Source organism: Ursus arctos, unplaced genomic scaffold (genome assembly GCF_023065955.2).
Source record: "Ursus arctos isolate Adak ecotype North America unplaced genomic scaffold, UrsArc2.0 scaffold_14, whole genome shotgun sequence".
In the NCBI taxonomy this organism is placed as follows: Eukaryota; Metazoa; Chordata; class Mammalia; order Carnivora; family Ursidae; genus Ursus; species Ursus arctos.
The window spans coordinates 1,868,005-1,885,179 of NW_026622808.1; the positions used below are offsets into that span (position 1 = coordinate 1,868,005).

Consider the following 17,175-nt stretch of genomic DNA (forward strand, 5'->3'; position numbering starts at 1 on the left):
TCTAGAGTTCAAACCTTTGGTGAAGACCCCTGGGACCTCCTTCTGCTCCTTTACTAGGTAATTCTGTTACAGGATTTCCTTTCCTTTAGTGCCTGGCGTCACACCGCTTCCAAAAATGAAGACGTAGTCCAGATCGAGCGTGGTGGGCAGCAAAGCAAAGTTTATTGAGCGATAGTTATTGTGCAGTAGTACAAAGCTCCCGAAGACGGAGGGGACTCGAGAGGGTTGCCACCAAAGTTTTAAGTCTAGGGGTTTTTGGGGGGCTTGTTGGCAGGCTGTTTTAATCTGAATAACCCTCCCTGCTCCTGTCATCCAATCAGGTTTTTGTCATCTACCTGGTGGAGGGCTCCTTCCAGGGTGGTGTAAAATCCTTTTAAGGGTGGTTTCCTCTTAGGGCGGGAGGGAGGGGGTAGGGCTCTTGTGCCCGCCTGCCTTTCTTAAGACTCTGCTGCATTAATTCTTTTCATTCAGCATGCCCTCCTTCCCTAATCCCAGACTTCCCCTAGCCGGCACAGCCATCTCGATGCTTCTGAAACACCACTCTGACCGGCCGCAGTCACTGCCTCACTATGCATCTGGAACCAACCTCCAAATCCCAGTGAAAGGACTTTACCTCCATTTTGACCTCAAGCGTTCTAACTGATTAAGTTCTTTCCACCTTATCTCTTACCTGCAGCAAAAGACCCCTCAAAGCATCTCCTGAGGGAACCTGAAACTACCCCCTCAAGCCATAAGGATTGCCCTGAGCTAGCAAGACCCCACCCCCAAGACCAGGACCGACCTGATCTTTACTGCCCGCCTGCGGGACCCACCGACCTTTGTCCCACATTTTCCTTACCTAAACCTGGAATTATTTTCAGCACTTTGGAGACAGTCTTTGAGAAGCTAGTCGTCTGTCTTCCTGGTTTGGCCTCAATGAAATAGATTCCTTTCTTGTTTGACCTCCACTCATCTCCCTGCCTTTGGATTTTGTCAGCGGTGAGTGGTCGAACCTGGTCTGTTTGGGACCCCCGGAGCCAGGTGCTCGTGCACCCCTGCACCCCAGCCCTGTGCCCTGGGACTGCTCTGGGTTTAGGCACAGTGTCTGGCTTATCCTGCAGCTTCCTCTCCAAGACTACCTCCACGCTCTGGACCATAACCTGGGTTTGAACCCCAGCACGGATGTCTGCTGCCTCTGTTTTCTCATCTGTAAAAGGGGAGTAGGACTGCTGACCTTAAGGGCTCATTGTGAGGGTGAACTGAGAGAGGGACCATGAAAGATGGTGAGGTGCTTCACATCGCAAAGCAGGGCAGGAAGGAGAAATGACTTGGAGGAATGCAGGAATGTCCCTCCAATGTTGCACTTGGGTGGTGGGCTTTCTGCCTCAGGGGGCTCTCCTCCACTCCCCAGCCTGACTCAGTCTCCTGCTCTCCAATTTACTTCCTGGTCTTTGCTTAAGCTCATCCCTCTCTCTCTCAAGTCTATGTATGTATGTATGTAATCTCTACACCCAACGGGGGGCTCGAACTCACAACCCCAAGATCAAGCGTTGCATTGCTCCTCTAACTGAGCCAGCAAGGCCCCCCTCATTGTCTCTTTATCTGTATCCAGGTCTCTTCCCAAAGTTTGCACTTTTTATCTCTGTGGCTACACAGACTTGCTAGCTGGGTGGGAAAAGCAATGGGCTCTACACGCAGAAAAATCGGGCCTGGATGGCCAAAGCCCTGGCATCTCTCCAAACCTCAAATTCTTGTCTACAAGATGTGGACAATAAGACTGCTTACCTTGTGGGGCTGTGGTGAGGTTTCAGGCCAGCCACTGTTCAGTGTGGTACCATCGAGCCACATGTGGCTATTTAAGTTCATTAATAAAGTTAAATAAGGTCTTAAAAATTCAGCTCATTGGGTCACAGCAGCCACATCCCAAGTGCTCACACGTGGATGGCACGGCTAGAGAACATTCCCATCGTTGCAGGAAGGTCTATCAGGCAGCACTGACTCTGGATAAAACACTGGAGCCCACACTGGGCACCCACAGAGTGTGGGCATAATTCCTCTGAAGTTGCAAACTCTGAGGGCAGGGGCCGGGATTTCATGGAAAGCTCTCCTCTCCCAGAAGGTCCAGCAAAGAGTGAGTTGCAGCTTACAGGGAGTGTTGGACTGATTGAGGGCCTTCTCCTAAGGAGGGGGGCAGGCCAAGTTGAAAACAGGGAGCTCAGGCTCCTGCCACAAGGCTTAATTCACTCTCCTGGTGGAGAAGGGACATTGGGCAGTGGGAGGGGGTTCCACACCATGGGGAGGAGTTTCTAGCATCTGGAACTAACATCATTGGACTTTATAGAGGAAAAATGGCCAGGTGTCTTTACAGTTGTGTTAGTCTCTCTCTCTCTCTCCCCATCCCCCTCCTCCCCTCTCTCTCCTTCTCTCTCTCCCATTTTCCTCCCCTTCCCTCTGTTTCTCTCTTCTCCCCTTTCCTTTCATTCTTCTATTTTTCCCTGAGAAGGGAAGTCTAGATCCCAGCTTGGAAGAACAGAAGGGAGGTCTTCATCTATCGGGCTTCTTCATAAGGACGAGGAATATAAGACTCAGAGAAGTGCACTGACTTGTCTAAGGTCTCTTAGTAAGTGAGGACAAAATGGGACTCATGGACACAGCTGCCCTGAAACCAGAGCTGGGCAGAGTGTTGATGTCACCCGGGCCTCCTCAGAACACAGGCAACAGGGATGGTGCTGTCTGCCAAACCAGCGAGCCCTGAACCATAGCCGACTCTGCTGTGAGGGGTTTCTGCTGACCCCAGCCTGTCTGGAGTAGGTTAGTCAGCTGTGAGGTCCCAGGAACCTCTCCAAGGTCTGCCTCTTGTCCAGCTTTGTCTTCGTCTCCTTTTGAGCCTTGCACAGAGCCTGGCACATAGCAGGTGCCTCGCGGGCACTCGTTGAACTCAATGGAAGGGGCATTTGCTGTTGCTCCTGTGAGTTTGAGGACACGTGAAGCGGTGAGTCTGTAAATTCCTCACGTGAGGATGACGGTGAGCCAAGGGCTCCACATTTTTAGTGTAAGGATCCCTCTGGCAGTCTAGCAAAGCCGATGCATCCCTTCGCAGAATAATTTTTGAGTGTGTTTTATTGAAGTATTAACACACATACGGAAAAGTGCACCCATCTAAAGTATACTCAGGGAATTTTCACAAAGCGCACACACTCCTAACCCCCGGCACTCAGCTCAAGAAACCGAAAGTGACCAGCGCCCCAATAGACCCTGGCCCCTTCCGGGCTCCACCTCCTGAGAGAAGCCCCTATTGGAATAATGTCCTCAAGCGCATATTGCAAGGGTGAGAACGGAGTTTCAGCGCTGATAGAGCGCTCTGTGTCCGTGCCTGGGCGTAGTGAGATGGGGTGGGGGGAGAGTTGGGGGGGGGTCTGAGTGAAGGCTGCCGAGTGCGTGGGTTCAGGTAGGAATTTGCCAGAGTTTGTGGGCGGTTGGGGGGGGGGTCGTCGACATGCGTGTGTGGAGTCTGGAAGGGGATGCTTGAGGGATTCGGCGGTAGGTCGTGGGGCACCGCGCGAGCGCTGGGCACTCTGCGTGGGGTCGTAGGTATGTGGGGGGGAGGTCGCGGGGGCGGGGCCTCGGCGGGGGCGGGGCCTCGGCGGGGTGGAGGGGCGGGGCCGGCGGGCGCGCGCACGCAGCCGGCGCGCCCCCTCCCGGCCGCCATGTTGGTTGGTGTGTGGGTGTCAAACGGAGCTAGACACGGCGGTGGTGGCGGCTGCGGCGGCGGCTGCGGCGGCTCCGCAGGCTCCGGTCGCTCCCGCCTCCCCAGCGTTACCCGCGGCCGCAGCCGCGCACCCAGGCAGGCTCGGAGGAGCGGAGGTGAGCCGGGGCCCACGAGCTTCGGGGGGCGGGAGAGGGGCCCCGGGGCGCGGACCCTCCCCTCCCCAGGGCGCGGACGCTCTGTCGGCACGGCTCCCCTCCAGTCAGCCCCCCAGAGCATGCACCCCAGCTGCCCCAGCTGAGTCCCCACCTCAGGTGGACCCCTTTCTTTCCAACCAAACCCCGCCCCACGGGCTGGAGGACGGCCCCCTCCCCATCTGGATCCCTCTTTCCGCTGCAAGGACCCCCCCCCCATTTCCCTGTCGGGGGGTTTTCCTTTTACATCCTCGGAGTCAGGGGCTCCTCTTACTCCCACTCCAGATCCAGGAGCCCCCTCCAGGCCCTCATCCTCTACCTTTCAGCTTGGAACAACCCCGCCCAACCTCCCCAGAGCACTTTCCTCCCCTCCTCGGGCCAGGCGCCCCTTTCCTCCCGAGGCGAGCCCGATCTCCCTCCCACCCCCATGCACAGCCCAGCCCCTGTTTCCTCCAGGAATCGGGGGAGGGGTCTTCTCTGTCCAGGATCCCGTCCTGTCCCCTCCTCTCCTTCGGGCTGGAGCGGGGCCCTTTTCCCTCCCCAGGGACCAGGTTCTCCCTCCCCACCCCGACCCCCACAGCACAGCGGGGACGGGGGCGGCAGAGCCTGGCTCCAGCTGCCTTTTGTTCCGCGTGGGATGGCAGAGACCCCGCCCGGCGGTCCCGTTCGGCTAATCCGGGTGGGTGAATGGGTGCGTGGGGGCCGGCCTCTTCAAGGAGACCCTTGCTCTCTCTCCCCTTGGGGCGGCTCCCCCTGAGCAGAGCGCGTTGGGAGAGGCTGGCCCTTCCTAGAGGAGTCTGTGCCAACAGGTTTTTGTTTGCGACCTGAAGTTGGCCCAGTGGCTTTGGGGGGGGGGGGGTAGGGAGTGTGAGGGCAGCTTACTCTCGCCAGAAACCCCAGCAGGGGCCTGTGAAAGTCCATTCCGCCGCCCAGTGGCACGGCCTGGGGTCCCTTCACTGTTTTGTCCTGGGGACACATCTGAAATCTGTGCTTTAAAGAGAGGACGAGGCTTGACCATATTGGGGTTCAGATGGGGGACACTGAGGTCCAGAGATGCAGTTATTTGCCCAAGGTCATGCAGTGATACTGTGTCACTGCCAGAGCCAGAAGCTTGGTCTCCGGGGTGCTCTCTCCACATATCTTAGGATTTTTTTAGAGAGGTGCTCAGGATAACACCCCCTCCCCCCTTTTATTTTTAACATTCACACAAGATAATGGGGAGGAAAAGATGTGAAGTATGAGTTTTTCCTTTCTACCTCCAAAAATGCCCTGTGAAAGAAGAGGTTGGAACAGGAGGTTAAAACGATTGAAAAAGGTGACTTTTAATTACCCCCCCTCCCAATTACGTAAGATAATGAAGATTTGGCAGAAAACATGTACATCTTGGTAGCTCTAGATACCAGATGATAGGTGCTGGCAAAATCATATACTGAATCCTGCACAGCAGTGATTGAGTTTGCACTGATAATTAAGTTTTCATCTGTATTTAAATGAACCTCAGAAGGGACCACGGTTTTTTTTCTGACTTGTTCTTGTTCCAGTGATTGTATTTGGGATGAGTGGTGGTGTTGGAGAAGCGACCAAGATCTGCTTTTTTCTCTCTCTGTATTTATACTTTTATATTTTTAAAGCTTACTGGTTTCTTTAGTTTTAATATGGGTTTGGTCATGTTACCCCTGGGCTTTTCTTCTGTAAGCATCGAGTGAGATAGATAGTGGCTAGTAAAGAGTTGGGTAAAGTGCAAATTATTCTAAGACATGATTCAGGATTGTATCCCACAGGGCCCTGGACCAGGAGCAAGTTTGGATGGTCCTGTGGGATGTACTGATATCTCCTGGTTTACACAGGCTTTTTTGCCTCCTTGAACCTTGAGTTTGACAGATGGGGAGTTTGGTGGAGAACTCTCTCCCAGCCAGGTGTGTTGTGTCAAACACGGTGGCCCATGTGCGAAACGTAACTTGCAAGTGGTGAAATCTAGCTTGGTGTATGCAGCCTTGAAAATGGCCCATCTCTTGTAAAAAAGCTCTTGTAGAAATATAATTGATGCCTCTTAATCTAACTGTCTTCCATGGTAAGGTGCAGATTTCCTAAGAGTTGGGATTCTGGTAAGAGTGCTTCAAAAATAGATGAAGGGTTTTTAGGACTTCGATTTGTTTTAATGGCTTGGGTCTCCTTGAACTTAAAGAGTGGGCTTGCTTTTTTTTTTTTTTTTTTTTTTTTTAAGATTTCATTGGGAAGAGGGTTGCCTCCAGTTCTTTGTGGACTAAAGTGCCAAGAGATTTTCATGCATGGAACTGTCATTTTCATACCCTTGGGAAACACATTATAAAGTTTTTAAGGCTTTTTGGCAGTAGTTCTTCCAGAACCTTCCTGTCGGATTGATGACTGTGGTGGTTGTCATTTCATGGCAGGAGTCCCTGGCCATGCTGAGCCTTGCAGAAATGAAAGGGCTTGCATTTGGGGAACTTGAAGTTGGGGGGATATGAGGAATTTTCTAGCTCAAACCCCGCCCCCATTTGTCTGCTGAACTTTCTATTCATGTGTTCAGTTTAAACAAACGTCTTCTGTCAAGCCTTTGCCGGCCAACGGCCACCAGTGTTAGGGTCCCTCAAACTCTTCTCTCCAAGCCTCACCTCCCCCAATCTTTTGGAGCACTTAATCACATGGTGTCTGTATATGGAGCTCTTGTGGCGCTGTGACATCTTCGAGGCCAGTCTTCGTTTACTTCTCCAGCACCCTCCTCAGTCCCTGACCCGTGGTGGGTGCCCAGTACAGGTCTGGGATGTGAGTGAGTAGTCTGGGGGCCGAGGAGCAAACTTTCTTGATCATCTATTACAGGCTTCCCTGTTCTGTCTTGCTCTTGCCAAAACCACCAGCAGTCCTACCTCATATGGGTGTGTCATGTTACATGACATGTGGGTGTCATCAGCCACAGGCATATTATATATTATCCCTCTTCTGCAGTTGAGGAAACTGAGACCGAGAGGCTTCAGTCACACAGCTAGTAAGTGATGGGCTGGGATTCGAACGGGTTTGTTGGATTCGAAAATATTCTTAACACCTGCCAGCTCCTTTGAGAAACCAAGTCTCACAGAGATGAGGAGACTTCCTTCAAGGCAAGTTGACAGTGGACTGAGTGCCGTGGGATGATGTAACTAGGGCTGTCGAGGGTGGGAGAGAGCACATTTTATTCTTGTCAGGTGCATTGTGAAGTGACTGTTTATGTCCATCTGTTGAGTTTTTGAAGATTGACAAGCGTTCTGATAACTTTGTCAATGGAATTTTCTTTGGTCTGATTTAGCTTGTCCAGGATGCCTAAAAATAGAAACTTAGAAAAACAAATAGAGTGAAATAAGTGTCGGGGCCCTTAAGTCAGTGTATTCTGTGTAACCCATCTATGGACTTTTTCACTAGATCTATTTTCCTGTCATGTGGTTAAGTTTTTTTATGTCTTGAAATGCAAAGTTGTGTCAGCAGACTTTTTTTTTTTAACGTAATTTCATTTTGTCTTCATATCAACATATAACATAGGAAAACAACAGGGGCACCTGGGTGCCTCAGTCTGTTAAGTGTCCTACTCTTGATCTCAGCTCAGGTCTTGATCTCAAGGTCGTGAGTTCGAGCCCCACATTGGGTTCCACACTGGGCGTGAAGCCTGCTTGAAAAACAACAACCAACCAACAACCATGTAACATGGAGTTACTCCACTCATCTGTGAGTGGAAAAGTGGAGGCCCAGAGAGGTTAAGTAACTGAGGAACTGGCACAGCCAGAAGTCAAACCAAGATCTGTGTGATTCCCAAACCTGGCTTCCTACCCCAATAGGTCCTGTATAAAGACCTTCAGTGTTAGGTGTACTCATTTAAATTATAGGGTAAACTTGTGATCTTGAAAATCTCCACCAAGTCTGTGTAGAAGGCTAGGAGTGGTGAATGAGATTACTTTTTTCTAACCTAGGATCTGTGAGAGCGCTGTGGGTTGAATGTCAAGAGTTTAATGAACCACTTGAACTGACAGACGCCAGATTTAGGGTTAGATTAAAAAAACGGCCTGCCTCCTTTGAACCAGATCCTCAACATTGTTAAAATGCTCCGTGTACATGCATTGGATTCTTCCTGGTGACTCATTCCCAGCATCCCCAGGTACTGGAACCTTTGTGCCTGGGCACCGAAAAGCCTTCCTATGGGTCAGGGCTGCACTTTGAAGCGCCCTGGAGACAGAACAGGTAACTTCCTTCTCTCTCGATTCAAAGCAGTGCTAGGCAGCGGGTGCACAGAGGGCTGTAAATGAAGGGACTCCCTCCCCCGCTTCTCTTCATGGCAGCCCCGCTGCTAAATGGAACAGGGAAAAAGCAGGCTCGTCCTGAGGGATGGCTGACCGTCTAGGGCTGATGCATGATGTGGATTTAAAAGCATCTATAATTAATCACTTCTGAGTGCAGGCTTCATCCTTCCTCTCACTCCCACCCCTCTTAAGCTAATGTCATCGTCGCATCCCGGTGGCTCAGGAGCGAGGGCACCAAATGGTACAGACAATTCAGCTACAGAGGCCATGTGAGAACTGGCTTTGGAATCAGATGTGGGTACAAATTGGTCTCCTGGCTGGGTGTCTTTGAACACTCTCATCACTGAGCTGCGTTTTCCTCGTCTCTGAAGTGGGGCTAATAATAACCATCTTGCAGAAGAGACTGGTGTTTCTCAGACTCCAAGTGTGCGTTGGAATCACCCAGAAGTCCTGTCAGACACATTGCCGGCCTCCATCCCCAGAGTGTCTGATTCAGTAGGTCTGGGGTGAGGCCCGAGAATGTGCATTTTCAGCCAGTTTCCAGGTGCTACTGATATTTCTGGCTCAGGAACCAGATCTGGGGACCCTGGCCCAGAGGACTGAATACAGAGGGAGTTCCTGACTGTTCTTGGACACTCAAACACAGTGGTGCTTTTCTGCCCCTGAAATGCGCCCGAATTGCTCAGAAGATGATGGCATGACCCTTGGGAAGGGAGTTTGGTTTGTCAAAGAGATGTTTTCACTTTTGTTCTTACGTGATCAGAATTGGGACTCTGGTCCCAGGCATCATCACTGTGTGAGTTAGTCGGGATGTGTTCCTTCATGAAGGGGCTGTGAGACGTCAGTGCCCTACGGAGGGGCAGTAAATCTAGGATTCTGTTAGAAAAGCCGGTTCGTCGTTCCCACACATCAACAAGATGCCCACTGTCAGGGCTTTTTAGAAATGCAGCTGAGAAAGGGCAGGGCACCGGGCCGCCTCCCGTGAGGCCATTAGGGATGGCCACTGGTGTTAATGGAAGTCACTCCTCCTCCCTCCAGTGGTTCAGATTGATCTAATATTCTTTGGTGTTTACAGTGGGGGGGGGGGAGTTGTTTTCCACCAATAGTAATCATCAGCTTGTCCATCAAAACCAAACCTGTGTGTGTGTGTGCGCGCGCGCGTGAGAGAGAGCTATGCGTGCACCCTGACAGTTTCTGAATGTCTTCTGTGGGCCAGGCCATATGCTACTCTTTTTAGGTATAATATTTAATTTAATTTTCATTATGATCCTGCAAGGTTACTATTTCTCTTTTTGCATATGCGAAAGCTAAGGCGCAGAGGGGTTCAGCAACCTGCCTCAGGCCACACAGCCAGTAAGTTACCCCAGCTGGTATTTGCTGCCACCTGTGACAGATTCAAAACCACAGTTTTTCCACTACCTCACTGTGCAGCCGTGCCAGGTGCTCCCATTGCCTTGCTGCCCCCTCAGCACCCCGGGAGGTATGCATTTCACAGATGAGCAGACTGCGGCTCAGAGGGGTTAGGCTTGTTCACGTGCAGCCAGCCAGTCCCATACCTGTCGGGTTTGGGAGCCTCATGAAGCCGTTTCTGTGACAACCCCTCACCTCCTCGTCGGGGCCACGGAAGGAAATTCAAAGACCTGTCTGCCTGGTTGCATACAGCAGGGACCTGGGAGGACCCCAGCTGGCTTGGCTGGGGAGGAAGTCTGTGTGGGCTGGGAAGGGTTTTTGTGTTTGCAAAACTGTGTTAAAATAATTGCCCAAATTGCTCTGAGGAAAGGGCTCATTTCTTTTTTACTCTGTAATCGTGAAGCTCTGCACATTGGCTCTGTAAACATGACACGTGGGAATTAAGGACTAAAAAAATATCCCGGTTAATGCTGTTGTTAAAACGTGATCAGGTTCCTACGGAAGAACTCGATAGTCTTAAAAAGTTCTATAAATAAAAATATAAAGTGTCTCCTTCCTCAGGAGGCAATTAACACATGACTTACAGCAACTGGGTGATTTTTCTGGTCTTAACAGGGTATGTGGAGGTTGGGGTGTGATTACTTTCCCAAGGTTTGCAAATTGCCTGCAGCTCCCAAGCCAAGGAATGGTAAACAGCTATGTGTCAGTACCTGCCCTGCACGCTCTCTCGGGAGGCCCTGGAGGTTTGGACTCAAATTTGTTGTTTTGTAAACTCTTTAAGGCTGAGGGGAATAAAGCGTGAGAGCTAGAAGTTGGCTATTCAGTGTCTGCCCCCTTCCCCTCCTGCCTCCCTCCCCCCAAAAGTCATAGCAGTGGAGGACTAGTGACGGCCTGAAAAGTCAGATTTTTACTTGAAAGCGACCTCTCCGTGAGTGCCTGTTTGGTATCTGTTGCTGTCCTGGGGTATAATGACTGTACTTTGGGTCCAAAAATTTGGGAAACACATGACAAGGGGAATAATTTTGATGCCACTTTATGAAAGGCAGTCCAGTTGATGTAGATGTATGGGCATCAAATCAAGGACGATTTCATGACATTAGAGCAGAATATTTGAGGTTGGTGTTGGCCTGGAAAATATGCAACATGTGGTCTCTAGTCAAAATGATGGGTGTAAATGAAATGCCATATTTCCTGCCACCGATTGAGAAGACAGAGTTAACATTGGTGAGACAGTTGGTGGTTTGCTGAGCTGTGATTTTGATTCTTTGTCAGGGCATCGAGAATGGAGAAGAATCTGGAAGGGTCAGGGAAGATGTCAGGGAGAAAGTAGGATTTGAGGTGGACCTCAAAGGACCGGGAATAGGGTCCGGGTACAGAAGACAGACGGGAAGGCATTTCAGATGGGAACAGCAGGGGGCAAAGCTTGGGGTGGGCTGGGGCACCCGACATACACAGAAGCAGTTCTGCATGGTGGATGCCTGCTGGGAACAGTGAGGACTAAGGTGGCCGGATGGCCATGGCCTCTAATGAGGCAGCGGCCCTGGGATTTGGTGGTGTTGGCAGTAGGGAGCTCAGGTGTTTGGGGAGGGGCCCTGTGGCAGGGCCTGACCGGGCAGGTTGGTGGGACTGGATAGGTCGCAGTTCCAGAAACAGCACAAGGTGCGTGTCAGCGCGAAGGGAGGTCCTGGAGCCCGGGTCTGTTCAGGGAGAGGCAGGTGCCCTGGAGGCCCTGGTGCTGGCTGGGAAGTGTGGATGGGACAGCCTGCGAGCCTGCAGTTTTTATCCTTGGCTGCACCTGGAGGTCACATGGCCTGGAAAGCTTTTTAAAAATGCTGGTGATGGGGCCCCACCCCAGACCACGGAGGGAGAGCCGGTAGTTTTTTTTAGAAGTGCCCCAGATGATTTTCAGGGTTTGTGTGGGCTGACAAGATGAACTGTGTGCGCAGGGGAGCCTCTGGGAGTGTCAGGGATTAGAAGGTGGGAGAAAAATGGGAGCCAGAAGCCTGTGCAATGATGAGATATGGGGTGTTGGGCCCTGAGCTACTGTAGAGTGACTGAGGACCAGCTCCGGGAAAGAGGGAGGGGGCACCAGAGAAGGAATCGTGCCAGGGAGTAGTGACCCTGTCCGGGGCTGCTGAGTTTGCCTTTGAGCTCCTTTGCCAAGGGGGGCTGGTGTAGCCCAGAGTATAAACCACGTGAAGGCAGGAGAAGAGATTGTGCCCCACCCATTTGGTAATCCTCCTTCCCCCGGATTTTCAGCCAGGCCTACAGAGCAGGCACAGCGGGTTTTTACCTGGTCCTTCGAGCCTGCGAGCCAGATTCCTTCCTCCGCCTCGAGTTGTAATGAATGCAGCAAACACTACTTATAAACCTTAAAACTACATTTCTTCAAAGTAATTCTATTAAAGATAGTTGGGGTCTAGAGTACCCGATTGAGGCAGATTCACTTTGTTAGTCGAAGATCAGAAGGAGAGTTTTACCCGGTGCATTTAATGCATATCACCGTATAATAATTTGTGATATTTTCAGAAAAAAATTAGCTTATAGTTCAATTCCTTCCATCTTTAGTGTTTATTGAGCACATATGTCCTAATGCCCTATAGGTTGGGGATGCATGGGTGATGAGATGTGAGTTCCTGCCCTTGAGTAGCTCATGGTCTGCAGAGAGTGGCTCTTGACAGAAAAGTAATGGCAGCCCAGGGAGGGAGGTTAAAAAGTGGTATCAGATACCGAGAGTGAATCGGGGGGTCAGAGAAGACTTCAGAGCAGATGATAGGTAGGTAGAGTCTTGAAGGAAAAGTGGGAGCTCCAGGGGACACTGACGAGAGGCCTTGGGGCCAGAGAGCAGCGCTGTGCTCAGGCGGAAGGGGCAGGGGCAGGGGCAGGCTCGGGCTGAGCATGGCGGGTGTGGAGGAGGAAGGGCTGGATATGCGGCTGAGCGGGGCTCTGAGTCGGGACGTGGCTTTCACACAACCTTTTGGTGGTTGAGTGGGCAGTGCTCTGGTCCTCCACTTTGCCTCTGATCAGAGCAGCTCTGCTCCTCTCTGAACGTGGGAAACTAAAAAGAGGTCCTTTGAAAAGTGTTCCTCTGCTGTTTAAAAAAAACCCAAAGTGATCTCATTGCTGTTGGTGCTGGGGAGTCACTGAGCAAGAGAGTGCCCTGTGGGCGGCTGGCAGGGAGGGCCGGGAGGCTTCCCCGGGAGCTAAAAAGCCCTCACGTCTCTGTTTGCAGAAGAAGTTGAAGTTGAGGTTTCTCACCCCTTCCACCCTCTACTTAGGCCAGTTTCTCAGGTCCTAGGGTGAGGTCTGGGCCCCGTCTGCATCTGTCTGCGACTGCAGTAATGTGGCTAACAGGTCGTTGGGAATGGAACTCCTTACACTTACACTCAAGCAGCTCTTATTTATTTATTTAGTGAGTGAGTGAGTGAGTAAGCTTTATGCCCAAATGGGGCTTGAACTCATCATCCCGAGAGCAAGAGTTGCATGCTCTACCCACTGAGCCAGCTAGGTGCCCCAAGCAGCTCTGTCTCTCCAGAAATCCCTGGAAAATTTTATGAGCGGGCTGTGAAGATAAGGGACCTAGTAGTTAGTTAACCCTGGGATGCGTGTCAGAGAGCTGTGCCAGGCTCTGTGCTGAGTACCCAGGGGATGCGCCGCCCGCAACTCTCTTTGGAGTAGACTGGACAGAAGTGGTCCACGTGCCCCATTCGTCCCGCAGACGTGTTTTGTTTGGGCTGTACTGTCCTTTTTAAAAGAATTAAAGTGGGTCGCTGTGTTAGTTTCCTGTGGCTGCTGTAAACAAGCGATCACAAACGCAGTGGCTTAAAACAGAAGTCCACCAGTTAGAATTCCGACACAGGTCTCAGGGGGCTAAGATCATGGTGTAGCCAGGCCTGTGTTCCTTCTCGGAGGCCCTGCGGTAAGATCTGTTTCCTTGCCTTTTCCAGCTCCTGGAGGCCGTCCACGTTCCTTGATTCGTGGCCTCTTTTGTCTTCAGAGTCGCAGTAGCTAGTCCTGTCCTCATACCGCATCACTCTGACACTGACATTTCTGCCCCCCATTTCCACTGTTAAGGATTCCTGCCATTACGTGGGGTCCACTGGATAATCCGGGCTCCTCTCCCTGTTTTGAGGTCAGCTGATTAGAAGACTTAATCCCATCTGCTACCTTAATTCCCCTTTGCCGAGTAACTGGGATTAGGATGTGGACGACTTTGGGAGGCCATTATTCTGTCTACCAGAGTCGCCAACATGAAAATCAGGAGATCTTACATAGCAATCTCCAGACTTGGAGCTTCATTGACAAATCAGAACACTTGGCAGCCAGGGGCCTGCACTGTTGCCTGGCAACAGTGGGTCAGCGCCAATGTCGGCGCCATCTCTGGATGGGGTTTCGTGTGCCAGTTCTCCGCAGCCCCCACCCCTCCCATGATGCCTCCTCATTTCCCTTCATTGCCTGGGCCCTGCTCTGGAGACCAGGGCCTTACACAGCGTTAGTCACGCTAGCGTCTCGGGTTCAGGGTGGTGGAGCTCGCCAACCTCCCTGTTTGATGCCCTCCTCGTTGCCCTCCCCGCTTTAGACGCTTGTCTCACACCCTCCTCTGCCTGGCACACACCCGCACCTCCTCTCCATGCCCCCCTCTGTCTGACCCAGGACTCTACATTCCAGAGCATCTCTGATGCTATTTTAGGTGGTATTGTTTGTACCGTAACTCCTTGTCTCCGGTCTTCTCCTTTCCTGGCACCCAACACTAGTATGTTCTGGTGCCTTCCATTTGATGTCTTGCATCAGCATTTATGAGAAGCAGGTGTGTATGATGCACCACAGAGCAGTAGCCATCACAAGTCAGGATCACATGACAAACATTTAGTCGAGCACCTACTACAGGCCATGGACTTTTCTAGATACTGGGAACACAACGGCGGTGGGGGGGGGGATACCTGCTTGGCCTCCCACCCCATCTCATTCTCGAGGAGGAAGGAGGAGGAGGAGGAGAAACAAGTGGACAGACAATTGCAATTTTAACCTATTGCATGTGGCGAGAGCCTGGCAGCATCCTGCTTCCTTGGGGCTGGGAGGCGAGCTCTGTCTGCGGTGGTGGGGGTTCCATAGCTCTGTTAAAGGCATTTCAGTGAAAGATTTCCTTGTTTCCTGACCCTAGCTGATAGCTGAATTCTGGGCGGGCATCTTGGAGGCCTAGATAATGTGTTGGTTTGCAGTGTGAAGGACGAGGTCAGATGACTCCATGTGTTGCTGCCTGGCAGTGTGAGCTGGGGCTCTGGGTCTTCTCTGAGGAGCCCTTTGTGTGGCCTCTTGGGGATGGGCCTGCCCGTGACCCTAAACTGTGGGGCGCAGGTGGAGGGCACCAGGTGGAGCCACCAGAACTTGACAGCCTAAGGGCTCCAGTACTTCTTTCAGCTGTTCAGAGCGTTATCAAGAATATTGAAGATTCGGGAACTACTTGAAAACAAAGCAAAACTTTTCATTATGGAGAACTTCAGTCATATAAATACAGTTCAGTGAGCTTGCTCCTGTCTAGGATCCTTCCCCCGCCCTTGGATTATTTCAAAGCAAATCCCAGACTGACTTCCCAGATAAGTGCCTCGATACGCGTCGCTAGCACTAGTACGGACTCTCGGAAACATGTTTGTAAGAGAAGACTGATCACCAGCCATCGTAATTTTGATTTTTGAATGCTCTGGGGTTGAAGCTGACTTTCTGCACGTGTGGAATAATGATCCATCTTTATACAAAATCTTAATGTGGGTTGAATTTTATTAGCACTTCTGTTGGGACAAACAATGATATTTATTTTTTTAAGGTTTAATTAAATTAATTAACTAATTCATTAATTTGTTTATTTCGGAGAGCAAGTAAATGTTCACGTGCAGTGCAGGGATAGGGGCGGAGGGAGAGGGAGAGAAAGAATCCCAAGCAGACTCCGTGCAGAGCATGGAGCCTAGCGTGGGGCTCGATCCCACAACCCTGAGAACATGACCTGAGCCGAAATCAAGGGTTGGACGCCTAACCGAGTGAGCCACCCAGGCATCCCGAAACAATGAGAATTTTGCTATTTTAATGTTTTTATTGTAAAATGCATGTAACACAACATTTACCACGGCTAACCATTTCACAGCATTAAGGAGTCAGTGGCATTAAGTACATTTACTCTGTCGTGCAGTCATTACTGCAGCGTAGTTAAGAGTTTTTTCATCACCCCAGAAGAAAACCTGTGTCCATTAAGCAATTGCTCCCGTTCCTCCCTCCCCCAGCCCCTGAAAAAGGACCAGTCTGCTTTCTGCCCCTCGGATTTGCCTGTGTTGGCGTGTCATGTGCACGGTGTCTTATGTACATGGCCCTCGGTGTCTGGCTTCTTTCCTTTTGCACAGCGTGTTCCAGGTTCAGCCATGGGGTCACCTGAGTCATTCCTTTTTATGGCTGAATAGTATTCCATTGTGTAGCTGGACCACAGTTTGTAGATCTGTTCATCTGTTAATGGACATTTGGGTCGTTTCCACTATTGGTGATTGCGAGTACAGTTACCACTTTACCCTGTCAGTGCTTCCTTTGAAATGTGCTGATACGACGCATGGATTGAAAAGAAAATGTCACGAATAAGGGGGCAGGAGGGTGGTTACGTATTGAATCTGTTGATTTTAACAACTTAACAAAGAACTTCTTCCTGAAGTAATTGTACGTAACAGAGAAGTCTACTATGTGTAAGGGACTCAGGGGTCTCTTCTGCTATTTTTTTGGTTTTGGTGGCTGTGCGGCCTGCTTACCAGGCAGCCATCTGGGGGGGGGGGGGCTGCTCTTAGACCTGAGAGACCACAGCTGTGGATCTGAGGGTGGGCGGTGGCCTTTCTCTGCGTTGGCATTGAGGGAAATGCTTCACTCGGCCCCCTCCTGTGTTATGGGGACAGACTGAGTGTTCCTGGTGTTTTCATGAGTCACTTCCTTTATTTCTGTACCTCAGTAAACAGAGTCTGTGTCCTTGTGTTGTCATGACAAGGGGCTGGAGTTCCGGGTGGCAGGTTAGGTACGTCGTAATGGAAAACGAAGTGGATTTAGTAGCGTATTGTATATGTAGACTGATTTTAGTTAGGCTTTTACTTCTAGCGAGGAGTTAGAGGGCAGCCCTGGGAAGTCTGTTGCTGACTGGTGGGTACCCTTCGCAAGGGCTGCCCTGTGGGGTGAGAAGTGGCACGGGCTCTCGTTGCATCATGCTGTGTGTGTCCTCTGGAGGGTGTCAGGGAGGCGTTCATCTCAGGTCCCAGGACAAGGAGGAACTTCTGTGAATCCGCTTTATTTCTATCTTGTGGGCGGTGTGGATCCTCTTTGCTTTGGCCATCAGGAAGCTCAGCTCAAAGTCAGTCGTTCGTGCTAGCTCTGGTGTGGCCTGTACTTTGGGTTCTAACCCAGCCTCCCCCCTCCCGCCCCTTTTCTTTCCTTATTGCCTGGATTTCTTGCTTTTCATTGTGATCTCTAAGCCAGTGGTTCTCTACTTGGGTCCTATACTTTGTCAGAATCACCTGGGGAGCTGCTTCTTTTTTTTTTAAATGCCAGTGCGCATGCCCCACTACCTTGTTTTAATTGTTCTGGG

The 17,175-nt window shown here is 51.0% G+C and overlaps 1 protein-coding gene across 6 annotated transcripts in view; it reads left to right on the forward strand.

The window, feature by feature from the left end:
- Nucleotides 1-3,654: 3,654 nt before the first annotated feature.
- EPN2 (epsin 2) overlaps nt 3,655-17,175 on the forward strand; it is a 91,043-nt gene continuing 77,522 nt past the window's right edge. For 2 of the 6 annotated variants that reach the window (XM_048226666.2, XM_026521120.4), the window contains exon 1: nt 3,655-3,843. The gene's annotated coding sequence lies outside the window, so the exon portion shown is untranslated. The remainder of the gene's footprint in view (nt 3,844-17,175) is intronic. The other 4 variants (XM_048226665.2, XM_057311271.1, XM_026521119.4 and 1 more) reach the window with 3 other exon arrangements.